Here is an 18,479-nt window from a genome sequence, read left to right on the forward strand (position 1 = left end):
GCCAACCTAGATAGGTAAAGCATATAAATACCAAATCAGTTGGAGATCAAAAGCAGTAAAATCCTGGCTGAAGGTTTAGTTTTAAGAAATGCAATTCCAGTTCAAATATATACTTTTAATAATATACATTGCTACTGCTCTACCAGATTACTCTACTGTAATCTGAGGAGTGCCCGTTCCCCATTTTCCTCTATGTTGCTCATCTTTCTCCATCTGGCCACTTTAATTCACTAAAGAAATAAAAGCAGAAAGTTCTGTAGCCACTGTGGAGACTCCTCTCCTTAGCTCTTTAGTTCCCCCATTACTCAACAGACCACATATAAAGCTTGGTTTTCCTTCTTGAGCAGTACTGGCCTTTTCCTATTTCCAGTAGATAGATGAGCAGCGAACAAGCTTTTAAAAGCACAGGAAATTGATATTTGACCATCACTATCCTCCACCCACAGCACATACATAAAAATGGATTTTATATGTGGGCTATAAATCAGTTGTTTTGATTTCTGAGCAACAGCACAGGCCAATTAACTCAGACAGAAGAAAATGAGACAAAAAATGTGCTTCGAGTTGATTTAAGTTCATAAAACTGACCTAAATAGAGTGAAATAACCCACTTCCGGTAGGTAGCTGTGGAGTGTTTTGTTTTCCTACTCAGTCTCAAAACAGAATAAGAGGAACTACCTTAGACTTGATGCAGTCTGAATAAAGGGATGTGTTCAAACTTCTACATAGTTTGAAATTTAGATAGAACTTCTAAAAAAAAGTTTACATAATCACATTTGTCCAAATCTCAACCTAATTCACTGAAGTTCTCCCTCCCCAAACTCTCTACTCACAAGATCCTGATTAAAACATAAAAGTTAACCAGATGAAGTCCTGCAAACAAACCTCAAGCAATAGTGTGTGTTGAGGAGAAGGATGGGCGGGGGGGAGGGGGGGAAACAGACAAGTTTAACTTTTAAAAAAAAAAAACATTAACTATTGGGTACAAGAGGTCAATTTCTTACTTTTTTTAAAAAAATATGTATAAATTCAATATGGAAATTTAATGTATTAAAATAGTCTCCTGGTGTCTTTTTAACCTTGTTATCGATATACATTTTATAAATGTTGCTAATCATTAGCATTTGTACTAATTATGAATACTCTAATATCTGCTCAAGAGGACTTTGTATTTATCTGCTCTTATACAACAAAAACGTATCAAAGGAGCAAAAGATAATCTCAAACAGGTCATGCCTTGGTTTTCCAAAAGAGGGAGATATAACTCCACTTGTAAATTAAATGCGTGCTTTTATTGAAATGAGGCACCGAAAAATATATTTCAGTAATTTACTTGAATAAGGTAACTTCTCTATTTATTCATTTATTTTACTTTTGTATTATTAGTTTCACTTGTGTGGCTTCATTTTCGTGGTCTAAAAAAATATACCAATAAAATCCATAGAAAAAATCTTATAACCAAACTATGGTATATTAAATGGAAAGATGCAGAGACTAATTTTCTATAGAAAAAATAATTTATGTAGATCTGAAGTACAGTACATAAACACTACAGGGAACTCAGATATAGTGTCTGAATCTTGAGAACTACAGCACAAATTGTACTATTAAAAATGGCAGCACTTCTCCAATCTCTGCCCCATTGTCTTCAACATAGACTCACCTGGGCCCACAAGATACAAATCAGAAGATTACATAAACTGCATAGAAGATGCCTACTATATAACACAATATGCTGCATAAACAGTGGCTTCACAAGATGCGACTTGTTGATTTTCAGTGAAGATAATGGTCTCTTTACAAACAGATATATATTGCAGAACTAGCATCTTTCTACAGAGCCTTTAAAAATTCTAGGTTTCAGAGTAACAGCCGTGTTAGTCTGTATTCGCAAAAAGAAAAGGAGTACTTGTGGCACCTTAGAGACTAACCAATTTATAAATTCTGACTCCTTAACTGTTTATCATAATCCTGACTTCAATATCAAACAAGTAAAAACCTGGGGAACTTGTGGTCCCTGGAATAGTTGTGAGAGAAAATAAATCAGTTAGTTTTAACAAACTAAGTCACCATCACAATGGCAGATTTAGGGTCAGAAATTTGCTTCTGGCATGTTAGAGATAAACAAATTCTTGCATATATAATAGCTTGAAGGTATTTTTCAAAAACAACCTTTGGAATGAGATACAGAATTATACGAGTTAGAGTCACAATAACTGTTTTAAGCCATTTCAGGAGGAACAGGAACTTCTAAATACAATTATGACATATCTTATGTATTAACACCTCACTCGTGTGCCTCAGATAAATATTCCACACAAACACTTAAATCTTAACTGCACTGCCATTAGAATGATCATCAAGTAACCATGATGATCTAATACCCCCTATTTTCCAGCTCACAAACTCCTGAAAAGGTGGAGGATGAAATAAGTTTTAAAAAGTTAACATTAATCCAGATCCTAGGATATCAGAGATGTGGAAGGACCCTTCAGAATATTGCAGGTATTTTCCTCCCCTACAAAAAAGCTCAATACTCTCTTTGGCCTGTCATTCTCTATCTTGCCAGAATCTGACAACTTTAACCAGTTAATAGCCTCTCCTAAAAAACTGAATCTGTTGGCACATGTGGATTCCCTAACTCCTCAAATCATATTTGAAGATCCTTCCCCCAAACCCCTTCACTAACGCAAAATAAATTAAAACTAAAAAAATGTAATATTCATTAGAGGGCCCCCTGGTTTTTCCATAAAGACAATTTGCTCCAAAACCCAGTCATCCCCACTGAACACACAGTACTGTACATCAGAAGAGTAGTAAGGTAAGCCATTTAAGGGGGCTTTTGTATTTTATATTAAATCTGAAGCTACACAATCAGAAAAGAGGATCATATGTCACAGGAAATCTAGATTCCTTCATTGTTAAACTTATCCTTAGCAGAGAGACCTAGAATAATTTTAATACAGGGTGCACGGATAGTGACTCCTATATTTAAGTTGCCTAAATTATCAGATTCCATCATCAAAGATTGACTTTTGGGAGGACACTCCCAACACCTTGTTTACAGAAGACCTCTGAAATTCAGTAGGCACAAAGTCCTGCAGCAAGAGACATATTTTGATTAGTCTATTACAGTCTATTAAGATGTGACAGTTAATTTCTTAAAACCACCATCTCCCTTCTCTGAGTTGTGTGGCTCAAGAAAATTGGCAACCTGCCAAAATAACATCCCAAGAGGTATATTCTAAAATACTGGGTTTATGCTGTCACCACAGCAGCAGGAGCACACACTGTACTGGCAACTGCCAGAGCATCTGTAGCAGCAGCAGACAGGGTGAACAAGTGCAATCCTCACCCCATCCCCTCCTAGACCTCACACACGGCCCTGGTAGCCTGTTCCCTTCCCATCTTCTGGCCACAAGTGAACAGGACTTGGTTTTCATTTTATGCAAAAGGTGTCACCTCAAATAGTACACCATCCTGTCATGATGCCAGGGCATCGGTTTAGTACCAGCCTACTACCATGATGTCTTGCAGCATCGACATGGAAACTTTTCTAGGCGCACCTAAGGTCTGACCTCCTATAGACTTACCAATCTTGAGAGAGCTATCACTACACTCTGGGGATTCCCAGTCCGCAGTGGTCAGCCACAACAGCATCTAGTACAGTGTCAAAAGTTAAACCTGGTTAATTTGTTGTAGGTGGCTTCAACACAACACCCATTTGGCTGATCCTGTGTAGTTTAAATGAAATGGGGGACAGTCCTTCATGGAGTATAGAGTTCTACTACGAAAAGAACCAATATGTTGCTAAAAATTATAAACAAGTTTTGAAAAGGTTCTTTGCAGTTAGCTCTCTTTTCCTGTACATGCCTGCTTTCATTAAGTAAACAGGGTAGATCTATATTTCTTAGGCATTTATAATCATAGCTACCGAGAGTATTCAGCACAAACTATTTAAGCACACCCCTCTTTCTGCAGGTAGCCCTTAACATTACTGAGGGTTGTGTATTTAGGCCTATGGAACCCTTAAACTATTCGATTGCATTAAAGATCCAAAATTTAACTTAGTGAAAAAATACATCTTAACAAGTATCTTAAAACAAATACCAAATGTAGATACTAAGTAGCCAGATCACGACTGTTCCACGATTAAGTATTAAAGCTGCATCCTGTGGAGAGTCAATATTTCTTTGGGTGGAAGGTAAGAAAGGGAAAAGAAGCGGGGGAGAGGGGGAGGCGAAGTGTTTTGCTAGCACTTCTCTCTGAAGGTGACCTTCTCAGAGAAAAAACTTATGTTATTTGTTCCCTGAGCTGTATATGATTAGTTCCTTCATCATACACAGACAAATTAGGAAGGCTGCTGTGGTGCCCAGAAATCTGTTAAACAAAGTCAAAATTAATGATAAAATTGAGTTCCCTTTGTGTTTGATTTTCATCTATCCGCACTCAATTATAAACGAGCTATCAAAGAAAGCTACCCATTAGTAGTTAGTTCATGACGACTTCAAAAAAAAATCCCTAAACCACCACTGATATTTTACTGACAGCCTCCTAATCTCTGCAGGTTTTTGGTAAAAGCTACATTACACAGGCTTGTCATCAATCCTGACTGTTGACATTATAACTCAAAAGAGGAGCACTACCTGAATCACTTACATTAAGCTAGATTTAAAGCATATACAGGTAGGATTTAAAACACTGTATATAACTATTTCATGCACAGATCTAGCACCATCATCTACAGTGCAAAATGTTAGATAAATTTATTATGAATACATAAAACTAACTCATTTCAGCAATCAAAAATCTACTGTCATTTATATAAAACTGAACTGATTTTTTTCCAGTGCATCCTATCTAAACCATAGATGTTCAGCTGCTCCAGGTACCTGGATAGATTCTATTTTCTCCATTCAGCGTTCCAGGATAGCAAACTGCTCAGAATCCCTGAGCCCCTATACATTAAGAGTGCTGAGCCCAGTACCTGCTCTGATTCAGTTCTGTGAAATTTTTTCAGAACTCCCCATCAGTCTTAAAATTGGAGGCCATCTTATCAGGTTTCTCTTTAATTTCTATTTTTCCATATGTTCTTCATATGGCTATAAATTGTTTATTTCTTTTCACATGGCAAATAGCATATAAAGAGTAACAAATACTCTCTCTATATAGCAGGACTTAAAAAAAAAAAACAAAAAACAAACAAATAAAAAAACTAGAATTGACCCCATTGCTGCAACAGGATCTGAACAGGTCAGCCCTTACACCTACAGGAATATTGTGGCAGGACTGGAGTCTTAGGGAGTACAATAAAAATACATTTAATTGACAAATTTTACAGCTTCTCAACAACTGATTTTTTTTTTAATGATTTATTACAGCTGTTCTCAAACTTGGGTCTGCAGCCACAACTTCTCCCCCTCCCTCCCAGTGCTTCCTGTATACTGCAGAACAGCTGTTCAGCAGCATTCAGGAGACACTGGTGGGGGGGGGGTGAGGGGGGAGAGGAGGAGGAGCCTGGGACGGGGCGCATTTGAGGGAGGGGGCAGAAAGAGGCGGGGAAGAGGAGGGATGGGGTCAAGCAGGGGCAGGAAGAGGGAGTGGGTGCCATGCCTGGGGCTGAGCATCCCTGGGGAAAATTAGAAGCCAACTTGAGGGTCTGGGAAAAAAATTCAATTAAAATGGGGGTCCTCTGGTTGCTCAAATTTGAGAAATCACTGATTTATTTAAAAGTAGTAAGAACCAAGGAGCTTAGCAAGAATTAATAAACCACAGTATGTGCACAATAGAGCATGGGATGAGTCTTGCTAAGAAAATATCCATCCATCCTCGATCTCACCATATGGTAAGAAAAAATTGCATAGTAACAGTTATTAAAATACCTTTAAAGGCTTTAAAAGGAAGTTCAGTCATTTTAAATTAGGGAAGACCATAAGCACTGATGAACATTCTTCTGATTTTTCCTGTTTATACAGCAGCATGCTACTGAGTCAGTCATCAGAGATGGCTTTCAAATACACTCTTGCCAGGTTAAGGGCGGGGGGGGGGGGGGGAGAAGTAGGGCGGGATTTCCTCTCAGTACTTGAATGTGCCGTTTATCATGGTGTGAAGAGACTTTCCCCCATTTAACTGTTTTTTTAAAATTATTATTATTCCTAAAATATAATCAAGCTGTGGGCATTAAAGGTATGGAGATTGATCCCACTATTCTGGGACACCTGGCTAATCCCGACGCCCTGGCTCATGAAGCCATACACAAGCCACCTGGACAGAAGGAAGGAAAATTTTAGCTATTGCTTCAGTAGTGCGTGCCCTTGACTATTTGACTTCCAAATCGTGCTATTTATGGAATAGGTAGGAAGCAGCAGAAAACAAAAATGTTATAACCATAACTGCATGTTGTATTTTGTACAATATTTGTGAGATCAAGGGGGGAAGCCTTCTGAATGGGTGGTAGGCTTTAGTGTGGAGACTTGCTCCAAGGTTCATGCAACCATCAAGGTGCCCCACAGAGAACACAAACAGCTAAGGAAATGCTGAAAGGGATGCCTATTGTTTGTATTTCAAGTCTCATGGTTTACCACGTTAGCCCCTTGGCAATAGTGTCGAGATTCAGAAGAGCATTGGGGTATTGTGGATTGGTGGCTGAAGTTTAGCATTCCCTATGTGTTTTTGCAGAAACCCATGCATTATTTCATCTTTGTTTAAAGAATTTTCTGTGTTAACTGCAATGATGACTCACAACAGAGTTACTGTGAAAGATTATTATGAAACAATAAAAATAAAGTTTTAATGAAACCAATGGAAGATGTATTTCCAGCATATGATTTTAACTAATTAATATACAAAATAACCAAACTATACAAAAACCTTTAATTAATGCAATAGGGGAAACAGAACTCAAAGTACAACAGGAACAATAATTTGCGGGTGGAAATGTATAAAGTTACAGGCAAGCGTATGCCTTGCCTCTGGCTATTCTAGTCCCCATGGGTTCTGCGGTGGAATGTCACAGCTCAAAACTAACTCCTGGGGGAATTCTGCGCCAAAAAATTAAAAATTCTGCATAAAATTGTGTCACAATAATGCAATATAATCCAGCTAGTTTTGATTATTTTGGTAATTTATTTAAACTACAATACAATGGATGGAGAATGGGAGTGGGGAGCATTGGAGGACGTCCCCCAACCCCCTCTGTAATAGTAATGTTGCTAGTATTGATCCTTTATTTCTATTATTAGTCAACAAATATATGCAGCTATATGCTCAGTGTTACATCATAGGCAACTGAAGAGCAAGTGAGGGCTCATGGAGCATATTTTGATGGGAAATTTTTTCAGTCCAAAAATTTAGACCAGTTCTAATCACTAAAGCACCATAAGCATTTATAAGGCCACACTTTCCTTTACACCACTCTGGCAATGTAAAAGAGCTTAAAAAAATTTACCCGTTTTATGCTCCTGGGGGATTTCACTAAAAACAATGGGAACAATTCACTAAGCAGGCAGGCTGCTATGTTCTCCTCTGCCTGAGGGAACTGAGCCTGCTCCACGCCTACTTCTTCAGAAATACCCCAAAGCCCTGCCCCTCCATGATGAGCATGCTGCAGTAGCAAGTGAGAAGGACAGAGCGTAGGACACCCCTACCTATTTCCCCACCCCACCCCACCCCAGCGGGGGTTTACATCTCTACCAGCCTCTCTGGATGCTCAAACCAACCTGTCTGTACTGGCAGGGAGTGGGTGCATGACCCTTCTCGCAGCTTCCCTTTGCTTCCCCATCAGAAGTCATTTTTCTGTGGGTAAGCAAAGAAATCTGCAGGGGCCATGAATTCTGTGCATGCACAGTGATGCAGAATTCCCCTAGGAGTATAAATGGTCAGGGGTCAAAAGAGCTGGACTTCCAGATGTAAGTGTTCTCAATGCTCAGAGATTCAATCTGATAGTTAAATGGGAGTCATTAGAAGCACTGCTGAGAGGATTTGGCAGTACAGGGTTGCTGCTTATCCCATTAGCCATAATTGTCCAACGGCTGAAGGACATGAGTGGACCCCAAGTTATGGGATTGCAGGTCTGCTGGCCTAGAAGCAGCACATTTTGCAGGAAGGAATTCTGTCTCAGGACAGCATCCATGTACTACTACCTCTGCATCTGTCTTTTTCCATGCTCTCCTTTGCTATGGTGATATTGTCCTTTGCCACAACCATGGTATTCTTTGCCACTGCCACTCTCTCAGGCAGCTGCATTTCTTTCTCCTTCTGGGTCTGCATGTACAGTCTCCACCTCTCAGCCAGCCTACTTTTCCTCTGTAAGTCAGCCATAAGTTCTGCAAACATGTAGTTGCAAGTTTTCCTTTTTTCTGGTTTGGCAGCAGATAGAGGCACTTCCCTTGATGGTCTGGCTGTTGCAGGTGCTATGGCCGTAGAAGTGGGAGCAGGGGAGTGAAGGTAACTTGTTCATATCCCAGGCATTTCATGAAGGGTTTTTTTCTACATATGTACATGTGACCTTACCTCCAAGAGAGAGGCTTTCCATTATTTGGGGGGAAGCTCAGATATGATAAGTGGTCAGCGTGCACAGAGGGTGCTGGGTGCATTTGGATTTCAGTCTACTGTATCTGCTTTCGTGGTTCTAGGGGTGGGGAGATTGGAGCTAGGTCACCTTGTTTGTTTGTGCACTGGAAACCCTCCTATGGCATAGAAGATGCAAAGGAAGAGTTGGGAATGGCACCCAGGGGAAAGCTGGACAATGATCCCCTATACATTCCCTTTAGGCTCTCCAGACTCAATAATATTACGCTGAGGCTGGTGACTAGAGAATGGTTTTATTTAGAAAGTCAAACAGACTGGCAAGATGCACTGTGAAGTTATTCACCAGGTGCACTGCAGTAGTGGAAGGGGCTTGCAAGCTTTTTCTGGGGGCATGGGCACACGGTTATTCCCTATAATGTGTGAAACAATATCAATCAATTTCTCAGTCTTAAGTTCTAGCTCCCGCAGAGATGGAGAAAGTGCAGCATAAAATAGATAGGGTCCTGCAGTGATTGCCAGCTGGAACACATGGTATGGGGCATTTGTACTTCAGTGGGAGCAGTACTGTTTCTGTCTTGACTGGACATGGAATGCGCACTCACACCTCATGTAAACTAACCGTATTTCTTTTCTAGTTAGCACTGCCTCAAACACAGGCATTTTTCACAAATTAAAGCTTTTTGTATTCAAATCTGCCTCAGGAGTGGGGTAGAGATGGGAAGGGTACAGACTGCAACTGCACCATGCTTGTGGGCACCATTTTGTAATAGCAGAGAACCAGGGGAGGAAGAGAAAGGCAGGTGCTACTAGCTAATATCCGCTGACAACAATAATAATAAATTGTAAAGATAGGTACTTACCTGCCAAATTTCCCTCCAGTGGATCTGACTGTCCAGACAAGGCCTAGGTTTCCAGCTGGGAATCCAGCTCAGCCAATGCAGGACAGGGAATCAGTCTATTATAGCAGGATAGGATTGGGGCTGCCTTTCCAGCTGGCTGCTGTTAGGATCCTGAGTACAAAAAGAATTCTGGCTCGCCGGAGGCAGCTTCTCTCCAGCATCCTTGTGCTCATCCCCTGATGAGTCAAGCCAATCATCCTCAATGTGGGGACAAGAGTGTGGGCAACAGGCTCTGAATAGTGTCTGGGATAGATCATACTGTAATTGTGTAGATTCCTGTCTAGTTCATGAAAAAATGGTCACATATCCCCTGCCCAATTGGTCCTTTTTATCCCCCATTGCACTATACTTCTGAGGCTCTTGCTGTTATCAGGCACTGATTGACATCCCAATCACAACCCCCCATGTGCATCTACTTTGAAATGTCCACAAAAAGGTCCTTATTCTCATGTATGGGCACAAGAGTCTCCCTAAACAATGCTTCTTCCTAGCTAGCAATGAGATCCAAAGTATCACCATGACGCTAGACTGCTCCGTGAGATGCATTGCGGGCCTTCAGGAGTGCAATTGCGATTGTATTGCCAGAATAATGATACATTGAGATCCAGGAGTAAATAAGCAACATTTGGGTCTGTGCCGACTTTGAAAAAGGGGCAAGTGCCATCCTGAAAAACTGACACCAGGGCAGGGAGGGTGTATAAGTAAACAGAGAGGTCAGCACTGTGGGACAGCCATTGGAAGCGTTCAAGACATGGTGCACACCAATTCTGTGTACAGGAACAAAAGACTGAATTAATGCAATTTGAAGCAAGCACAGTCCAGTTTGCAAAAGGACGCTAGAATTCCTGATAAATGTGGAGTTAGTGCAGTGATGAGGTGCATCATCTGTATGCAAATATTTTCAAAGCGAATTAACTCGATTTGATCTGATTCTAAAAACCCTGTAGACAAGCCCTAAGTGCACTCTTCTCCAGGAGGGGACTTCATTTTGTGAATAGATATTATGCAATTCATAAAGGAACTCAGCCTCAACTGTGTTATGTAGGTAAATCGCTTGGGGACAGAAGTGTATGAAATTCTATCAAGGTGTTTTTGCTTGGGTTTTTTATTACCCACTTTCTTCAGTGTTTAATAATGAAAAGACTGTCTAGAAAACTTAAAGTAGATAAAGTACTACTATGAAAACCAGCCACATTTGTGGCCTTTGTTTCTCATTTATTTTCATATGAAAATATTCTCTAACCTGTTCTAAATTAGTATCATCCACCATTCCCAACCTCTTCTCATTCTGATTAAAAAATTAGTATAAAATAGAAGCTGACTGACCTTGTCACTATTTCAAAACTCAGCATTTCCTAGTGAAGCACTGAAGGTGGTAAAGATACTGAAGACCTGAGTGAATGCTAATGCACATCCAGAACTCAGGTTTTTAAAAATGCAATAAAAAGCTAGTCGTTAATCTTCTTCACAGGTGTACTTTAGAACAAACATTTAAGATTTATACTGAGAAAAAACTTCAGGTTGCTTACATTTCCTCATGATATTGCAAACAACACACAAGGAAATCCTACCTTAGGACAACGTTCATTCAACACAATACCCTTCTCCAAGATCCACTATTATGATACTCATCCACAATATTCATTCTAACACTATAAACTCAAAATACTCTCAGCTTCAGTGCATACAAAAGATCTGAAAGTCACACTATCACACATATTCCAACCTTCCCATACCACATATGGTCATGTAAAAATCATAACCATGAAGTCTTCCTCAAATTTGGGTACATGTAGTTTTACAGAAATGCACAGAAGAGACAGTGGGAGTCTGACCCGATTGTGGTGAGATTTAGGGGAGGAAATGATTAAAAATAAGCATCCCTGTTGGGGCAGAGGGAAAGTTAACACATACTAGTAGCAAGGTGCGTATCTGCATGGGGGAAAAGGTATGTACTGTCAATAGCCTTCACTTTGTGTTTCCTTGCTTTACATTTTATGTTAGGTGTATCATGTATAGAATAATCTTAACTAGCACACAATGTAGTGTTTTTGTATATTAGTTATATTAATGATCTTATGTAAGAACAATGTTAAAGTTAAGGTTGTGTATTACAGTGTGACTTTCAATTGTGTATGCATTGAGGACAAAAGTAACTTGAATCTAGCCGTATGGAATGGAAATTCATCAACTTCATGAAAAAACTCGTACAGATACAGACAGACATCTTCCTTTCCAAATGCAAAGAGATGGACATCACACCAAAAGGACTTAAGGTAAAAAATCCATTACAATCTACATATCACACAGACTATGCTGAGAGATTGTGCCAAACACTCTAAGAAACTGCAAAATCACCTGATCAACATCCTATACAGCAAACAGGGAAAGATTAAGAATGAGCTCTCAAAACTGGATACTCTTGTAAAAAACCAATCTTCCACACAAACTTCCTCATTTACAACAAAAATTTTGCTTCTCTACAAAGGAAAAAGGACAACTATCTAAACTGCTACATGCCACAAGGAACCACAACAGTAGTTCCCTTAATCCACCCAAGAATATTGTTAATTTTTCCAGCTATACTCTTAGACCGGCAGAAGAGTCTGTTCTATCTCGGGGCCTCTCCTTTTGTCCCTCCAGGCCTATGAACATGACACAGTTCTGTGGTGACCTAGAATCCTACTTTCGACATAACTGACTAGAAGAATATTTCCAACACACCTCTGAACATACTAACCCACAGAATCCTTCCTATCAACACTACAAAAAGAAGGATTCTGCCTGGACTCCTCCTGAAGGTGAAAACAACAGACTGGTCTTCTACATAGATTGCTTCTGTTGACATGCACGGGCTGAAATTGTGGAAAAGCAGAATCACCTGCCCCATAACCTCAGCCGTGCTGAACACAACACCATCCACAGCCTCAGGAACAACTCTGACATCATAAATCAAAAAGGCTGACAAAGGAGGTGCTGTCGTCCTCATGAATAAGTTGGAATATGAACAAGAGGCTGCTAGGCAGCCCTCTAACTCCACATTCTACAGGCCATTATCCTCTGATCCCACTGAGGATTACCAAAAGAAACTATACCATCTGCTCAAGGAACTCCCTCAAAAGGCACAGGAACAGATCTGTGCAGACACAAGCCTAGAACCCCAACCAGGGATATTTTATCTGCTTCCCAAGATCCATAAACCTGGGAATCCTGGACGTCCCATCATCTCAGGCATTGGCACCCTGACAGCAGGATAGTCTGGCTATGTGGACTCTTTCCTCAGGTCCTACGCTACCAGCACTCCCAGCTATCTTCAAGACACCACTGACTTCCTGAGGAAACTACAATCCAACAGTGATCTTCCAGAAAACACCATCCTGGCCACTATGAATGTAGAAGCCTTCTACACCAACATTCCACACAAAGATGGACTACAAGCTGTCAGGAACAGTATCCCCGATAGTGTCACATCAAACCTGGTGGCTGACCTTTGTGACTTTGTCCTCACCCACAACTATTTCACATTTGGGGACAACTTTACCTTCAAGTCACTGGCACTGCTATGGGTACCCGCATGGCCCCACAGTATGCCAACATTTTTATGGCTGACTTAGAACAATGCTTCCTCAGCTCTCGTCCCCCAATGCGCCTACTCTACTTGCGCTACATTGATGACATCTTCATCATCTGGACCCATGGAAAAGAAGCCCTTCAGCAATTCCACCATGATTTCAAGAATTTCCATCCCACCATCAACCTCAGCCTGGACCAATCCACACAAGTGGTCCATTTATGGACACTACTGTGCTAATAAGTGATGGTCACATAACCACCACCCTACACTGGAAACCTACTGACCACTATACTTACCTACATGCCTCCAGCTTCCATCCAGGACACACCACACGATCCATGGTCTACAGCCAAGCTCCAAGATACAACCGCATTTGCTCCAACCCCTCAGACAGAGACAAACACCTACAAGATCTCTATCAAGCATTCTTAAAACTACAATACACACCTGCTGAAGTGAAGAAACAGATAGACAGAGCCAGAAGAGTACCCAGAAGTCACCTACTACAGGACTGGCCCAACAAAGAAAAAAACAGAACACCACTAGCTGTCACCTTCAGCTGCCAACTAAAACCTCTCCAGTGCATCATAACAGATTTACAACCTATCCTGAAAAATGATCCCTCACTCTCACAGATCTTGGGAGACAGACCAGTCCTCGCTTACAGACAGCCCCCAAACCTGAAGCAAATATTTACCAGCAACCACACACCAAAAACACTAATCCAGAAACCTATCCTTGCAACAAAGCCCAGTGCCAACTCTGTCCACATATCTATTCAAGTGGCACCATCATAGGACCTAATCACATTAGCCACGCCATCAGGGGCTCATTCACCTGCACATCTACCAAGGTGATATATGCCATCATGTGCCAGCAATGCCCCTCTGCCATCTACATTGGTCAAACTGGACAGTCTCTACATAAAATAATAAATGGTCTCAAATCAGATGTCAAGAATTATAACATTCATAAACCAGTCGGAGAACACTTCAATCTCTCTGGCCACTCAGTAAAAGATTTAAGGGTGGCAATTTTGCAACAGAAAAGCTTCAAAAACAGTATCCAAGGAGAAATTGCTGAGCTTGAATTAATATGCAAACTAGATACCATTAACTTGGGTTTGAATACAGATTGGGAGTGGCTGGGTCATTATACATATTGAATCTATTTCCCCATTATAAATATCTTCACACCTTCTTGTCAACTGTCTAAATGGGCCATCTTGATCATCACTACAAAAGTTTTTTTCTCCTGCTGATAATAGCTCATCTTAACTAATTAGCCTCTCACAGTTTGTATGGCAACTTCCAACTTATCTGTATGGGTGTATCTATCTTCTTACTAGATGTTCCATTTTATGCATCCGATGAAGTGGGCTGTAGCCCACGAAAGCTTATGCTGTAATAAATTTGTTCGTCTCAAAGGTGCTGCAAGTACTCCTGCTCTTTTTGCAGATACAGACTAACATGGCTGCTACTCTGAAACCAGTAAGTTTTAAGTTAAAATGAATGTACAAGGATAATAGTATGGTTGAGTTTCATGCTGGGAGCAGCTTTAGAAGTGTACCTTTGTATAGATAAAATGGCCAATTAAAGTGGCAGGAATAGAAACTTTTGCAAAGCTTGTGTCAAATGTTTGAAAGCAACAGATCAGAGAGGAACAGAATCACTTCGGAAGTCATCTCTTCCTTAATGGAGCAGGAGACTTTCAGTTGTCCCACTTGATGGCCTTGTTTGGCAACCCACCACAATCAGTCCCAGAGATGAATGCGAACATCTTTATTGTTAGGGTGAACAACAAAACACAATCAAGGGCCAAGGGAGCAAAGAAGGACAAAGCTATGTTCTAGCATGCAAGAATGAATTCCATGACTTCAAAGGGTATGTCTACAATGCAATTAAGACACCCACCTCCAGCCCATGCCAGCTGACACAGGCTTGCCAGGCTCGGAGTAAAGCGCCATTTAATTTGGATGTAGACATTCAGGCTCAGGCGGAGGCCTCAGTTCTGGGACCCCGTAAAAGGGGAGGGTCCCAGAGCTCAGGCTCAAGCCCAAGCCTGAATGTCTACACCCTAATTAAACAGCTTATTAGCCCTAGCACCATGAACCTGAGCCAGTTGGCACAAGTCAGCAGTGTGTTTTTATTTGTAGTGTAGCCATCCCCGAAGTGGCCAGGGCAGACAAAACATTGTTCACATATCTTGTAACTATGCCAGCACATCACCACCAGAACCATGGGACTTTACGTAGTTTTTTTAGGTTCAAATCTCACGTACCACCATGCAAGGAATATTAATAGTAGTTTGTTCGCTCCCTTCAGGATCAGGCCCCCATCTTCCCAGATTATACAAATGTAGCACAACATTCTTTTCTTAAACTCCTTCAAGCAAAGATTAAACAAATTAGTGTTACAATCAAGTTTGGGTAGCCGGGACAAGGATAAGAGGAATAAGATCACATTGATTATAGACATGAGAGTACATCTTAATAGTCCCAAATCAAGATTTTTTTTATTTTTGAGATGAATACGCATCAGCATTCCTCACCAATCCTCCACTTGCCCTCAGTCTAGCTGTCAACAATAAAATACATTAGCAGTTGTAGAATCAGGCCTTAAAGGGCAAAGGTAAGTGTGCTCAGTGGTTTTGAATATAACATGTAAAAAAGTTAAACTTGAAAGAACTTCATAAGCAGTAATTACAAGCAGAAAGTACATTTAAGGTTTTTATACTGTAAAAAAATATTCAGTTACATTATTTAAACTCATACATTATTAAGCCATAGCTGTATCTTTGATTTGTATGCAACTATTTCTTTCTCCCGTTCTCTTCCCCACCTCCCATAAAAAAAGTTTCTTCACAACCTAATATTAGAACTTCTGCAGGGTGTTATAATTTATAAGAATCTGTATTTGTTAACATGGAAATGTTTTATTTTAGATATCACGATAGAATGTAAATTCTGAATATGCATTCTTCATGTATTTTAATCCATCAGCTAATTGGTCTAGGTTTTTTAAAGCTCACAGCTCCATGTAAAAATTGAACTTTTTTTAAAATTAATTTTGTTGGTAGCTATCATATCAAACCAATTTTAGCGAGAACATATTAAAACTTGTCTCCTTATTAAACTGTGAACTTTAAAAAGAATATCTAGAGAAGTTGAGATATCAAAGAAAGAGTAAACAAAGCAAAAATTGCATTTCTAACTGGATAATCCACTACTTCTAAGGTCAGAGTCACCTGATACATGTTCCTAAGTGAGAATAAACAATGTTGTATGGAAGAGAGGAGAACAAAAGAAAATAGAGATTAAAAAGGAGATTTCCAAATAGAAAATTAGCATGTATTCTTTTAGCGTTTGGAAGTTAGTGCTCATTATTTTTCTGATTTGTACTTTTTTAGAAAGCTAGCATTTCCCCTCATCTGCTTATTTGGTTTCTGCTGTTCCGATTGGATATTGGTAAAGTCCCAAACTCACCTACAATACGTTCTCAAATATTTCAGTGACTAAAATCTTAGTTTTACCTGGGAAACCTGAACATATTTCTGTAGGCAGATAGTTGTCTCTACATGTTGAATAATCTACGTATTGTCTCTACATATTTTTTAAAGTAGAAACGGTATGGAACTTCCTGTGGTATCGGTTAAATGCAGCTTCCTAATATTTTTTGGTTGAAGAAAGTTGCTTTGTAAATAAATTCTGATTGGATATCCTGAATTAAACACTTATGACTATACAAGTTTTCCTGTATTTTTCTGTATTTAAATTAATACTTTGGATGGCTTACATGGACGTGGTGACCATTGATAGGCTTTTGATAGGTGACCATTCATGTTTTTATCGCACTCTTAAACAATAAAATACCAACTAAAATTTATTAAATATTTTGGATAGTTTTTTTTTCTACATTTTCATATTTATGTGTTGTACTTGAAAACAAAGTATATTATTTATTACAAATATTTGCACTGTAAAAATGATAAAAGAAAAAGTAATTTTCAATTTTCAATTCAGCTCATACAAGTACTGTAGCACAATCTTTTTGTTGTGGAAGTGCAATTTACAAATGTTGATTTTTTTTTTTTTTTGGTTACATAACCACACAAAAACAATGCAATGTAAAACTTCAGAGCCTACAAGTCCATTCAGTCCTACTTCTTGTTCAGCCAATCACTAAGACAAAACAAGTTTAAATTTACAGGAGATAATGCTGCCCTCTTCTTATTTACAATGTTAGCAGAAAGTGAACAGGCATTTGTATGGCACTTTTGTAGCCAGCATTTTAAGGTATTTACATGCCAGATATGCTAAACAGTCGTATGCCCCTTCATGCTTCGGCTACCATTCCAGAGGACATGCTTCCATGCTGATGATGCTTGTTAATTAAATGTGTGACTCAACTCCTTGGGGGAGAACTGTATGTCACCTGCTCCGTTTTACCTGCATTCTGCCATATATATTTCATGTTATAGCAGTCTTGGATAATGACTCAGCACATGTTGTTCATTTTAAGAACACTTTCATTGCAGATCTGACAGAACGCAAAGAAGGTACCAATATGAGATTTCTAAAGATAGTTACAGCACTAGACCCAAGGTTTAAGAATCTGAAGTGCCTTCCAATCTTAAGAGGGACGAGGTGTGGAGCATGCTTTCAGAAGTCATAAAAAAGCAACACTCCTATTCAGAAACTACAGAACCTGAACCACCGAAAAAGAAAATCAACCTTCTGATGGTGGCATCGGACTCAGATAATGAAAACAAACATGCGTTTGGATGTTCACCACTTTGGATTATTATCGAGCAGAACCAGTCATCAGTATGGACACATGTTCCCTGGAATGGTGGTTGAGGCATCTGGCATGTAAACATCCTGCAACGTCAATTACAACAGTGCCATGAGAACACCTGTTCTCACTCTCAGGTGACGCTGTAAAGAAGAAGCGGGCAGCATGATCTCCTGCAAATGTAAACAAACTTGGTTGTCCGAGCGATTGACTGAACAAGAAGTAGGACTGAGTGGACTTGCAGGCTCTAAAATTTTACACTGTTTTAATTTTGAATGCAGTTTTTTTTTGGTACACATTTGTACAATTTGATACAATTCTACATTTGTAAGTTCAACTTTCATGATAAAGAGATTGAACTACAGTACCTGTATAAGGTGAATTAAAATTTTTTATTTCTTGTGGTTTTTTTACAGTGCAAATACTTGTAATAAAAAAATATAGAGTGAGCACTGTACACTTTGTATTCTGTGTTGTAAATGAAGATGTATTTAAAAATGTAGAAAACATCTAAAAATATTTAAATAAACTGTGTTCCATTATTGATTAATCGTGCAATGAATGGTGATTCATTTTTTTTCCATCGCTTCACAGCCCTAGTTGTTTTCCCTTTTTGTTCCCAGCCCCCTCTTTTGTCTTGTCTAATTTAGTTTACATTAACGATGCTGAGGAAAATATGTTTGC

At 39.5% G+C, this 18,479-nt stretch overlaps 1 protein-coding gene across 5 annotated transcripts in view; it reads right to left on the reverse strand.

Moving 5' to 3' along the window:
- GBE1 (1,4-alpha-glucan branching enzyme 1) overlaps window positions 1-18,479 on the reverse strand; it is a 303,297-nt gene that overhangs the window by 182,752 nt on the left and 102,066 nt on the right. The gene's annotated exons all lie outside the window — the stretch shown is intronic.

This window comes from Lepidochelys kempii, chromosome 1, assembly GCF_965140265.1.
Source record: "Lepidochelys kempii isolate rLepKem1 chromosome 1, rLepKem1.hap2, whole genome shotgun sequence".
In the NCBI taxonomy this organism is placed as follows: domain Eukaryota; kingdom Metazoa; phylum Chordata; order Testudines; family Cheloniidae; genus Lepidochelys; species Lepidochelys kempii.